The sequence below is a fragment of the Pinus tabuliformis genome, chromosome 5_1 (assembly GCF_031772625.1).
Source record: "Pinus tabuliformis cultivar Carrire ecotype Pingquan chromosome 5_1, CPIR1, whole genome shotgun sequence".
Lineage (NCBI taxonomy): Eukaryota > Viridiplantae > Streptophyta > Pinopsida > Pinales > Pinaceae > Pinus > Pinus tabuliformis.
This window is the reverse complement of record NC_142305.1, coordinates 941,837,408-941,850,546: the sequence shown is the minus strand read 5'-3', so window position 1 is coordinate 941,850,546 and position 13,139 is coordinate 941,837,408. Positions and strand designations below refer to the sequence as shown.

Below are 13,139 nucleotides of genomic sequence, written 5' to 3'. Positions count from 1 at the left end.
TATTCTTTTCAAGAGGGTGAGGAGGCCTCTACTCACTAGACTGACCTTTCTTCTGCCAATTATTTCGATTATTATTATTATTATTATTCTGACCCCTAGGTTCATGATTTTGCATTTGAGCTCTCTCCATTTGAATTAACCTAGACTGTAACGTAGTTATTTCTTTAACATGATCAACAATCATCCTAGCTTGGTTTAACTCCATATTTTCCAACTTCTTAAGTAGTTTTTGCATCTTCTTCAAATTCTTTTTCTTTTCCTTTAGGTTCTTTTAATTTAACAACAGATCTATCAAACCCAGGAATTTCAGATTTGCCAGAATCCTTCTTATCTTTTTCCAGCTCTTCAGCTGTGATTTGACAAACCTTGTAGTCACCAGGCTTGGTCCTTCTTAGCTCATAAGAAGTGTCAGGATTGAAAGCATCGAGATAATATTATAGAAGCATTTTCTCAGTTGGTTTGTAATCAATAGATATTTCTTTAAGCATACCATTAAACCTTTTATTAAATTCTTCACACGTCTCATTTTCTTTCTTTTTAATGACACTAATGGATTTTGCTAGAAATCGATCTTCTTTCTTATCACCAAATTTCTCTCTAAAAGCATTAAGGAGGGAATTAAATGAATCAATGCTATGATCAGGCCTATCCCTAAACCAATCCATAACATCCTGCTCAAGGGTCAAGACGAAGCATTTCATTTGCACATCCTCATAATTATGAGCATGAGTGAATTTAGCCCACCAAGTCTGAAAAGCATATAAATGAATTTTAACAGTGATTGCATTATTTACTTGGAAAGCGGGTAACTTGTCTAGACCATTATTAGGAAGGTTATGGGTTTAACCCTTGATGTTAGCAAAGTTAAGAGGCTCATAGATATCCATGATGTTTGGAACGGGAGGATACAAGAAGAGTGAATGGATTTCATAGAGAGCTTCCTGGCCGAGATTGTCAAGGAGTGTACGAGAATAGAGCTTATGTAATCTAGCTTTGAGAGCCCTTTCAGGATCCAGAGCAGGATTAGCCAAGCTGCTTGGGTTCCTCCTAGTACATGCCCTTGTAGAGGATGAAGGACGTGGAGTCGTCACCCAGACAGAAATCTAACTTAGACACAGAAGATGGTATGATGAAAATGAGATGAAGATGAATGGGTGAAGATGAAAGGATCAAGTGATGAGAAGAGATTGAGAGGACCAAGGATCAAGTGATGAGAAGAGATTGAGATTGAGACACTTTGTGCGACAACAAGAGGTATGGCATATGTTTGCAGGTTTAATGCCTGGTAAGTTTATCATCGTAAAACTTACCACTTTTCCATTCTCACCTTCCCGTTTTGTTGTCTTAGCCCTTTCATTTTGTTGTTTGCAAAATTGTATCTTCATTTTCTGACTCTTTTTGTTGTGTAGTTTTACTCGTAAATTTTCTCTTTGCAGATTTATTCCTCACACAACTGAGTTTGCAAATATTGTGCTAGTCTATGATGATGTTTTGTATGTTTCAGAAAGTGCACAAGATGGAGCAGAGTATAAGACAAATATTTTGTATTGATCAACACGAAAATACTTTACATCCATGATGTTCTTCATTTCATGGGCGGTTTCCAACATAAAATCAGTTGAAAGATTCTCTGACTACCAAACATAGACTATCCTATGATTTCTGTGTTAGCTTTACTTAGTTGCTTAGAAGTGAGAGTTCTCCTTCAGAAGTGGTGCAGAGTAAAAAGAGATCTAGCGTAGCAGAGAAGTTAACACTCTGGCACCCTGGTCCACCTCGAATGAATTCACAATATTATAATAAGCCTTTAAGTAAGTGCAACAATAGCAGGTGTTGAATTATACATGAAAAGAGACTTCAAAACTTTGCTACTTCTGTTTCACAGTCATAACTTGAGGCACATTACTTTTGAAGTAGAAAAAAAGAGTGTAGAGATCACACAGATCAAAATAATTCCTTGAGAATCACATGCAACTTTACTAGATGTATTCCATTCATGAAGAGGAAGGAGCCAATTATGAAATATTTTAACAACATCTATAAAAGTACTTTATTCCTGAGTTCAGATTGAAATGATTACTGATATTCCAAATCTGTAGTGATTAAAACCTGTGTATTATTATGCTGCATGGCTTATGTAATCGAATTAAGTAAAACTAGGGATATATGATGTAAATATTTATCAACTTGTGGTCAGCCTGGAAATGGATTTATAAGAGAGGTAATTATATTTTTGGTTTTGACGTAATCATAGACATTTTGATCTAGAGATTTAAATTATTATACTAAAAATGTACTGTAATTTACAGGCTGGAAACTGCTGAACAAAGTGGTGATTTTATTCTGAGGCTTGCCTCTTCTCCAATTTTTCCAAGGTTAATGATTTCAAATGTATATAATCTAATGAATTTGAAATAAATGTGATTGAAATTTAGAACTCGATCTCTGTTTTTCTTCTTTAGTTAAATATTGCACTATTTCACAACACTGGAATTTCTGGCATTTGTATCTTCAAGATACCATCTCGCTTCATAGTTTCGTAAATTATAGTTGCATATTTATGTCAGCTTCTATCTTTTATCTCAATTAAACAGTTAAGCAGATGCCATTCCTTTTCCTTTGTTATTCTTTACATAATTTACATCAACCATGGACATTTTGAGGCTTTTGCAGATAAACATGTTAGTGGCTCTGGTGCATTAGTAGTGGGTCTGTCCAATTGGAATGAAGCAATTGATGTTATTGACTATGGATCACCAGATCAGGTTGTTTGTGAGATTACATGATATCCCAATATTGTTTTCTCACTCATAGAGCATATATACTAAAGCTTAGATACAACTACCTTTCTTTATGGGGCCTTCTTCTGATAACTAATCCTATTCATATAATGTTGTATTCTTGCTCCATTAAACATATACCATCTATTCATGGTTCACATTCTAATGGACCTTATGATGGAGAGGACATGGGCTTTCCGTTTAAGACACTTTTCTTAGTTTGGTGATTCTGTCATCACGTACGCTGTAAAAGGCATGTAGCATGTTTGCTATAAGTTGAGTCAAGCGAATAATGATCATGAAAGCACAGCCATGGATAATCTTGTAGATGATGCAGACTGTCTTGTGTCATGCTTGACAATGAAGGTTTGTGGATTTATAAAATTGTGTGGTAGATTAAGTATTTTCACTGCTCAGAATTTCTGGCTGCTATTGGTCACATCAAATAAACATACTAACATACTGTGGTAATTGATTCATTATTGTATTATATATTCAGGTAGACAAACATTCAACTTGGTCCTATCTGGTGTATCTTCAAGGTCATGTAAATATGTTCTAAACACACTGATGCAGGTAAATTGCTTTTCCATTAGATTCTTTCTACCAACAATTTGTTTTGTTTCTTTTGTTGGTTGGGTTGGCTATTTGCTCCATTGTTCAACACCCTACTTGACATATGCAGACATTCCAAATAAATAAGGTTTCCCACAGGGTGAATAAGACACTTTGCAGAATCTTATCTCTGAGCTTCTTCTATGGCTCCTGTATAGCCTGGCCAATACATTTAATTGTCATTAAACAAAGATAAAACATGCCATATTTCCCACACAATTAGATGAGTCCAGAGAGCCAGAAACATAAATTAAATTGTGTGGAATCATGTCTGCATTGGGCTGTGGGTTGTCATGCATAGTGGCCCCCAACCTAGTAAGCTAGGTTATGCCGTCATTTAATCTTGTAGGAACTGCGAGAGTCTGGTGACACAGGAAGTCAATGATCAATTTTTTAAGGCCTAGACCAATTTTACCCCTGCATGCATCATTCTACCATATATTGACCTTAGATCATGGTAGAATTTTAATAATTTTTGTAAATTTGTATTGGATTCTCATTGGATTTATGATTAGAAAAATGGTTCTTTTACTACAACATTAGCTTACTCAGGTTATGTGTCTGGTTACTATTAGGAAGATTGTATAAATGTGAACGAAAGGAAGGTTATGTGTCTGGTTACTATTAGGGAGATTGTATAAATGTAAATGGAAGGAAGGTTATGATATTTTTCCCAATATCTTTCCTGAGGCGAAACGTGATTCACAATTAGAGATGGAAATTTATTTCTTATGACTAAGACATGACAATCACTCTAGTCTGCCTTGTCAGGCTACACTTAAGCAAGTTGTGAAGCATGTATTGGCATTGATCATTCTATTGATTATTTCGTACATAAATTCATCATTTCAGATTGGGAAGCAATAGACAAGATTACCTCACCACCAGGGGCAAACTACAACTACAACATTTCTGCTTCAGTCAATGCAGGAATTGACATGGTAGATAATTCTATTTTATATTCTCTTCTTTAATAGGTCTTGAAATTCTCCCTTTTTTACTATGTTTTACCATATATATATATATATTTTTTTTTGTTTCAACTCACTAGGCTCTAATCTTCTATTTTATTTAGTATTTTTGAAGAAATAAGTTGTTTTAATATTGCAGGTGATGGTCCCTTTTAATTTCCAAACTTATGTTGATGAGCTCACAGCTCTAGTGAACTCGAGTGTGATCTCCATGAGCCAAATATACGATGCAGTTAGGAGGATTCTAAGAGTAAAATTCGTCATTGGTTTGTTTGAGCACCAAGAAAAAACGCTCCTTGTTGGGCATGGTTGGCAATCTTGTAAGCATAACATTTTTCTTCTTTCCATATCTTCTTTTTTCTACTCTCTAACATTATAATCACATGACTTCCTTTCTGTAAAAAGTAAAAGACGTTTTCATTCTTTCATGATCCATTTGATTCATAAATTTCATTGCCTTTCTTTACAATTCGGGCACATAGAGAGTTGGCTAGATAAGTTGTACAAAAGTCTCTCGTTCTCTGGAAGAATGGGAAAATGCTTGGAAATCCATTATTGCCTCTTGACAATAATTCTCCAAAGATACTTGTAGCAGGCAGTCATGCAGGAAATTTGGGGCACCGATGTGGAGGATGGACTATAAGTTGGGAAGGTGGCAATGGTGCAACAACTGCAGGTAAACTTGACAAATTTAAAAGGGTTAGTTCCCACAAATAGTTATTTGCTAGCAACACAAACCCCTCTAAACCAAGGTCTGAAATGCATCTCTTTGAGCTCCATTACTTTAGTTATCAGCTAGCCATATGCAAAAATATGTGAAGTTGAAATATATATAGTGGAACTTCATAATTTCAGGCACCAACATGTGAAGTTGAAATATATACAGTGGAACTTCATAATTTCAGGCACCAACACGTGAAGTTGAAATATATACAGTGGTACTTCATAATTTTAGGTGCACATCAAATATCCATTTAGATGTTTATGTGTTGGGATGGGATCTATACTCAATGAACCAAATGTGTCGATTAGATATATATGTTGATAGATTGCCTCCAACCCCATATGGACTAGATAGATGTGTCTGTGCTGATCTATAAATTCAAAGCACCCAATACTTACAACAGTGGCATATCCTATGTCGAGTTTGGTTTGAGCTCCAATATTTGACCTATTAGGCTTCAACTAGCCATTTGCGTGAACTTTGAAGTTGTGATATGTACACCTTGGAAGTTCACAATTTTAAATGTACACATCAGATGCCTATTTAGATGGACATGTATTGGGATGGGATTTGGGATCTATCAATGCATCCAATGTGTCACACCCACTCCCATAGGGAATACATAGATAGGTCTTTGTTGTAATCTAGATTCAATACAGTAATATATCTGTATTATGGGATTTTGTTTCATATTAAAAATATTCCTTTCCTTCTCTTTCTAATGTGTATTGATAGGTTTGTGGTGTGATTTATATTCAATGCACCTAATACTATCTGACACCATTGGTATATCCCTATGTTCGGATTTTGTTTCATATTAATATTAAATACTTTCCTCTTCCAACGTATATGGGTGGTTCATCTCCCTCCCTATTGAGACTAGATAGGTCTTTGCTAGATTTATATTCAATGTGCCCAATGCATTGTCTATAATATATATAGGTTGAAGTATCAATCCCACCCTACAAGACCAAATGGGTCTCTGTTGGATCTATATTCAATGCCTTCAATACATCATGGCTTGATATATATATATATATATATATATATATATAGGTTGAAGTATCAATTCCACCCTACAAGACCAAATTGTCCCAAGGGGTGTCTAGGCTTGACTAAGTCTCACAAAATCATCGTGACAATATCCTGCAGTTGTACAAATTATTCTTCCATCCAATATTAGGGCTATCCCTGGCCTAGTCTCAACTTAGATTGAAAAAAAATGTTAAACAACATATGACTTTGTTGGATTTATATTCAATACATCCAATGCTTTATGTGTGTGTGTGTGTGTGTGTGTGTGTGTGTATATGAAGAATCACTCCCATCCCAACTACGACTAAATGGATTTTGGCACCCAATTTATTTTCTGTATATTTTTGTTTGATGAATCACACCTACCCACTTGGGATTACATAGGTCTGTGCATGGTAGCAATATCTAATCCACTAATGTATCATTTAGGTTCAATATATCTTTACACTAAGAATGGATGGAATCTGATGGATCATATGTTGAAGGATCACCCCTACACCCATGAGGACTTGATGGGTTTGTGCTTGGATCTATATTCAATGGACCCAACACATCCCTTTGGATATAATTGTCGATGGATCACCCCATCCCACCCATTTACATGACTCTTGTGATTTTATATCCAATGAACCCAATTTATTTTCTACATTCAATATATTTTTAAATTTAGCCTAAGTGTGAATGGAGTACCCTAGCCCCCCTATTGTAGAATGTACCTTACTGCTTCTCTCCGTGCAACTACTGTCTTTCAAAATTTCACCTAAATAAAAATCATCTAAATTCACAAATTCTATGTAATCAATAATGAGAAGCACTACCAATTAGTTTTCTAGACCCCATTGCTAGTCGCATTCATGTAGCTCATTATTAATAATTACATCATATATATTCATTGTTTTTTACTTTTTGGCATGCAAATCAATGTTTTAGAGGCAATTTTTTATATTGTTACAACAAATTTACATGATTCACAAGGTGAAAAATCAATCTTTGCTGTAATTGCATATTTTAGGTTTTATAATTATAGGTCATTTACAAGCTATAAATGTCTTGAAAGTTTTACTTTTAATTGGGTATTCCATTGGACATATTGAATATCTTATAATTAACTATTTTTCCCTCCACTCACTTTTCATAACTTCCATAACCATTAGGTAGGGACCTGCAACTTTAATGCTATTTTTTTTTTTAGTAAAAGTTTTGCCAAGACTTTACAAAGTTTTATAATGTATTGAAAGTTGTAGAATTTACAATTTATAAAGTTTCAAGATCTAAATTTTGAAAGGGTGCTAGTTCAATGGAAGAGCACTTGCTTTACAAGTAGGAGATTGGTGGTTTGATTTCATCGTGCCATGATATTCAAGTGGAATGATGATGATTAGTTTTTAGTGATGGAGACTCTTTTGACTATCACCAATGAGCTTATGGTGACATTTTTCGACCCTCACCAAGGTTGCTACTGTTGTTGAAAATATTTTGAGATCACTAACTCCAAAGTTCGATTCCAAAGTCTCTTCCATTGAAGAAATGCAGGATTTGAAATCTCACTATGGAATAGCTCCATGGGATCTTGACAAATTTTGAAATGAGAAAAGGGGATACATAAGGTGTTAGAGAAATAGCATTCAAAGCCACATACAAAAGAAAAGAAAAGGAAAAGCCCAAAGAAACAAACAACGTTTCAGATGAGGAAGAAGGAAATTTCATAAGAAAGTTGCAAGTGGGAACTGGTAAATTCAAAGATAAGCTTCCCTTTAAATGTTTTGCTTGTGGAAGAGTAGGTCACTATGCATCCAAATGTCCATATAAAGAAAATCATGAAAAATGAAAGGATGTTGACAAGAAAAATGCCAAAAAGAAGTTTTTGTGCCAAGAAAAGTTTTTATTTTAATGAAGATAATTAAAGCACATATCATGACTAGGAGGATTTAGATTCAGATTCTAACACTTGTTACCAAATACTTATGGCTCTTGAAGATCAATCAACTAGTGAATTAGATAGTTGTGAAGAAGATAATTTAATAAAAGCATTGAAAGAAAATGATAAATTCAGGAATGCAAACAAAGATATGGAAACAAAATAAAGTAGTATGATCAAGGAAATAAACATGTTAAGAATGCAATTGGAAGCAACCAATAGAAGAACAAAGATATTAACAAAACAACTTCAAGAAAAGGAAAAGCATTGTGAAAAATTAGAATCTGAAGTTGTGACTCTAAGGGAAGATTATAAGAAAATCAACAAATGGGTAAAGGCATCTGAATCACTAGAGAAGATTATCAATGAACAAAACTTTCCTCTAATCAAGACAGGCATTGGATACAACCACATGGCTTCAGATTCACAATGTAACGACAAGAATAGTTATCATCAAGTTTTTCAAAAGAAAACTGAATTAGGTCACACATCTGAAAGAAAATCTCCTAGATCAAAGTCAAGATCAGTCCCTAGGCATAAATGATGGTTTCATGGATATTGTTTTTCTTGTAACTCATTTGGGCATAAGGTCACTAATTGTAGGTCAAGCATTTGGAATGGAAACAAAATATGGGATAAGTTCCACAAGTTCGAGCACATGATTAGAAATTGCAAGCAGATTTGGAGGAAGAAGGAACACTAGTGAGAGACGTAGGGAAGATTGTCTCTACTGCATTCCATTATTATTAAAAGGTATACTTATAACAATGACTACATAAGTGAATGTGAGGTACATATTCTCATGAATAATAGGTGATGATTATCAGGTCCACATGATCACTTGTGTGTGATCTCAGGGAGAGTTATGCATATGCATCTTAATGATGATGCCGTATGTTGTTTTGATGAGTTTATTGTTGACATTGCATCTAATGAAGTAAAAGTGAACACGAGTAAACATGAAAGGTTCAGGGGGAGTTGTGGTTATAAAGAATCAACAATTTACTTTCTATACACGGATCTTATGAAAGACATTCACATGTATACGCGGGCTTTGATCTATACAATTGCGTATGTTTCTCTGAGATAAACAAAAGTGGCACAGATTCAAGGGAGCTTCTCATATGCTTCCATAAGTCATTATTGGCTTTTTGGTTCTTATATTGACTTGTTGCAGACTGTTAATGGTGCCCATATGCTGCTTAGGAATGATGTTGGTTCATGATGTTGTTGCAAAATGTTATTACTGCGATTGAAATAGTTTTTTGGTTCATTTGTTGGTTGATATGATGGATACAATATGATCAGAATTGATGGTGAAAGGTTGGCACAGGTTCAAGGGGAGCATCTTTTATGCTTCTAATAGTTCATTGTTGGCATTATGGTTTTTTGAGCACTACTTGTTGCATGATTTTGCATTATGATGAGTACATATTGGTAATCTAAATGTATGGTTGTTATTGTTGTTACCATTGAAGTTACAAATATTATTGTCATTAATTATCAATGATGCATGGATTGCATGAGATGAAGTTATGGATGATGTATTGCACTTGGTTAAGTTGGTTTGAAGATGTTGATGATGCTGCTGATCAATTCTATACTTTTTTTTTTTTTCTTTATGTTGAAGGTTATCTCTGTTTGCACATATGTTATTGATGCATGTACATGCTACCTATGGTGTTTGATATTGCTACTTGAGAATTGTGGTTCTTACTATATGTGGAGAGAGTGTTGACCTTGATGACATAAGGTCAAGGGGATGAGTTGCTGACATAGCTTGATTGCACAATCTTATGGGTGATGCTTGAAAATATTGCATATTTGATTACAGGATGACGATGTTGGAGAGATTGATGCTACACTGTCATATCTTACATTACTTCTTGATGATGAGGGTGTTCGTGTTGATGTCATTATGAAACCTATGTTGCTACTACTTGATGATAATGTTGTAGATTCCTATATTTGTGCATGGTGGTTCTTGATGTCTATCATGGTCCTGCTACCTCATTATTGAGGTCCCTATTTTTGGTTATAAGTGCCATATATTTCTCTTGATGTAAAGGTCATGAAAAGACCCATGTTGTAATCATTGTAAAAGTCGGTCATGTATGCGCTATTGGGAACAAGTCATGTCAAATATGTAACCCCATTATGTTGGGTGATTGATGTAATCATGAGAACATAGAGTCATTGGTATAGGATAAGTCATGTATTGGGTCCTACAGTCTTAAAATTTTATTTTCTATATTTAGAAGGTCCAACATATGCCTAGGGGGAGCATGGTCAATATGTAGCTTTCATGATTCATATTTAGCAGATCAAACCTACAACAATCAACACTACAAGGGAAGTACTTCATTCAGCCTAGATCAACCCTTTACCCTTGATTTCAAAAGGGGAGAAAATATTGGTGTTTGGAGAGAAGACTTGGTGTTTGTAGGTGGTGTCCAAACACCAAAGTGGTTGCCATCAAGTACAAAGGGGGATATTGTTGGCATTATGGTTAATGTGTTGTCCTTGATGTCCACCTACTTGACAAAGATGTACTAGATGTCAACATTGCGATAATATGATGATTGTGGAACTCATGCGTATTGGTGCAGATGCTATGGATAGAGAAATGACAGTTCAGTGAGAGATGGATGAAAAAAGTGAATTTTGAGAAAGTATATGTAGTTCTTGTGATGAAGGGTCACGTACATACATAGGTCTTGTGAGTAAAAGTCACATACATAATCCAAACCATGAAAATATGGATAACAGAGGTCATTACCATGGTATTGGCCCATAGTAATTGGAGCGATAAAGTTTATTTGGTGCCGTCAAAGAATGATAACGACTTTACCAAAGGATTTACCTGAGGTATTGGCTAAGGAAAAAACTATATAAGGAGATGGATACCAAGGTGTTATGTATGCAAGTGAATAGTTATTCATGTGTGATCTGATCTGAAATAGGTGTGCACCAGGAAGGAAGGAGAAGACTTAGATTTGAAAGATCTAAAGATGCATTGAAATATATGATTGATTGATTTTCTTGTTAAGTAGCTAACAAAGAAAGAATTGTTTAAATGTATTTGAAGTGATCTGTGATTTGACAGTAAGGTATGCCCAGTGTGTGTTGTGTTTGCAACGAAGGATTGATTTAGTGATTTAAGATCTATACACAAGTTTTATTTAGTAATGTCGCGTACATACGCAAATGTGGTTCAATATTATAGTGTATAAATTCTATGACAATGTATTCTGTGTGTTGAAATATATATAAAGGTGTTGTGCATGGTAATAACGTACACACGTTGATCTATTTTGTGGATGTTGCGTATATGCACTAGGGTTTGAGTTTCTGATTGATGACAGTTTATGATATCTGTTCTATCTGTTGTTGTTTGTTAATGATGTATCGATAAGCATGGTCTATATCTGGCACTATTGATTAGGTTGATTAGATTGTGGCTTGGTACATTGATCAGTGATGATGTTGCATTACAGTTGGATTTTTAGTAAGTCAATATTGATGTATCTATTGTGATTTGGGTTTTCAACGATTCAGTGGTTGACACAGTGATTCAGTGTGACAATATTTTTAGTAGTCAGTGATTTGAAATATGTATGCAGATGTTATGCAAAGGAAGCACGTATATATGCAGGTTATCTTAAAAACAATCGTGTATATATTTTGAGGTTCATTTGTTTTGGCTGGCTTTTATATTTAGTAGCTTGATGCTTCAGAGCTTCAGTGATTATATTTCAGATTCTATATTTAGTTTGGTTTGGGCATATTGTTGATGTGGGTCCAATTTGAAAATATGATGAAAGGTGTCCTACCGGTTTTGATGTTTTGAGACAGGTGGATCCAGTATGAAACATTTTGAAACGTGGTCCACGAAGGGTGTTGAGGGTTGGAGGCTTCAGTGAGGGAGTCAAAGCTTCCTTCTAGTGGTAGCTGGTAAATTTGTTTAGGGGGTAGGTGCTCACTTCTAGTAGGAGTCGGTAAACAAGATTATGGGGTTGTAACTCCCTTCTGGTGGGTGCTAGAGAATGAGTGGAGGTTGTAGCATCCTATAGGTGGGTGCATGCGTACTAGTACACCAGTACTAAATTTAATGGAGATTTTCTTTATGTAATAAGAAAGAAGGCATAGACAACGAGAGTGGTTGTTTTCTCCCACATTGGGTTTCCACCTAAAATCCTGGTGTTTTACATGTGTTGATTATGTGCTATGGTTTATCTATTCACATACTGAATGGTTAATGAATTAACAATGCAATGATTAAGTTAAATCACTAATGTAAGATATGACAAATTAAGTAAAATGGATATATGTTGTTTACATTCATTGAAGTCGTGTACACACACGGATTTCATAAAGAACAATAACGTACAAAATTATGAATATGGAGTTGAAAGTTTAAGTGAAGTAAAAATACTGATTCACCCAACCTACCCCCCCCCTCCCCCTTCTCAGTGTTTTTCCTAACAAGTATGTCACTCTTTAACATGACATTGTCACTTTTATGTCTGGGTTGGGAAATCCATTTTCCTCTTAGTTGATCATACCTCATTAAAAGTCTTTAGAATGATTATTGATCTTATTTTTTGAGCCAAATGTTGCCAAGTCGAAATGTCGTGTCACCAATGTGTTCAAGAGAAGTCCAACCTCAATCAAAATTAACTTGCAAACCATAGCCTTCAATGCATCGACCATCTCTGAGTCAATCTTGAATCACTCCAAATTTGTTCTTCAAAACTTGACGAGTTTCATGTCGTAGGCCCTCCTGTGATGGATCGCTTCCTATTGACTTCAACTCATCATATAGGAAGTTGATATAGAAACCTCCTTTAGTACCTTGGAGCATGCATGCCTCAATGGTAGGTTTCTCCTTTTGACGATAGGTTCTCATCATTGACCTTCGATCATATCATTCTATGAGTGTTTGAATTTAAGACATCTATTCACACTTCATAGATTGTACTGGAGTGCCTTGAAAGCCATTGTCATTATTGGTGGTTTCTCTCTTACTTGTTAACGGTTCACATCATTGACTGATAATTAGGTGATTTCTACCATGTTCGAGTTCGAGACATTCA

At 35.0% G+C, this 13,139-nt stretch overlaps 1 long non-coding RNA gene across 5 annotated transcripts in view; it reads left to right on the top strand.

Moving 5' to 3' along the window:
* LOC149167874 (uncharacterized) overlaps window positions 1–11,015 on the top strand; it is a 50,979-nt gene extending 39,964 nt beyond the window's left edge. For 2 of the 5 annotated variants that reach the window (XR_016260964.1, XR_016260966.1), the window contains exons 3-4: window positions 4,506–5,042; window positions 9,878–11,015. This is a non-coding gene — a long non-coding RNA (uncharacterized LOC149167874). Of the gene's footprint in view, window positions 1–2,309; window positions 3,245–3,279; window positions 3,357–4,247; window positions 4,375–4,505; window positions 5,043–9,877 lie in introns of those variants that run through there. The other 3 variants (XR_016260969.1, XR_016260967.1, XR_016260965.1) reach the window with 2 other exon arrangements.
* The last annotated feature ends 2,124 nt before the right edge of the window (window positions 11,016–13,139 follow it).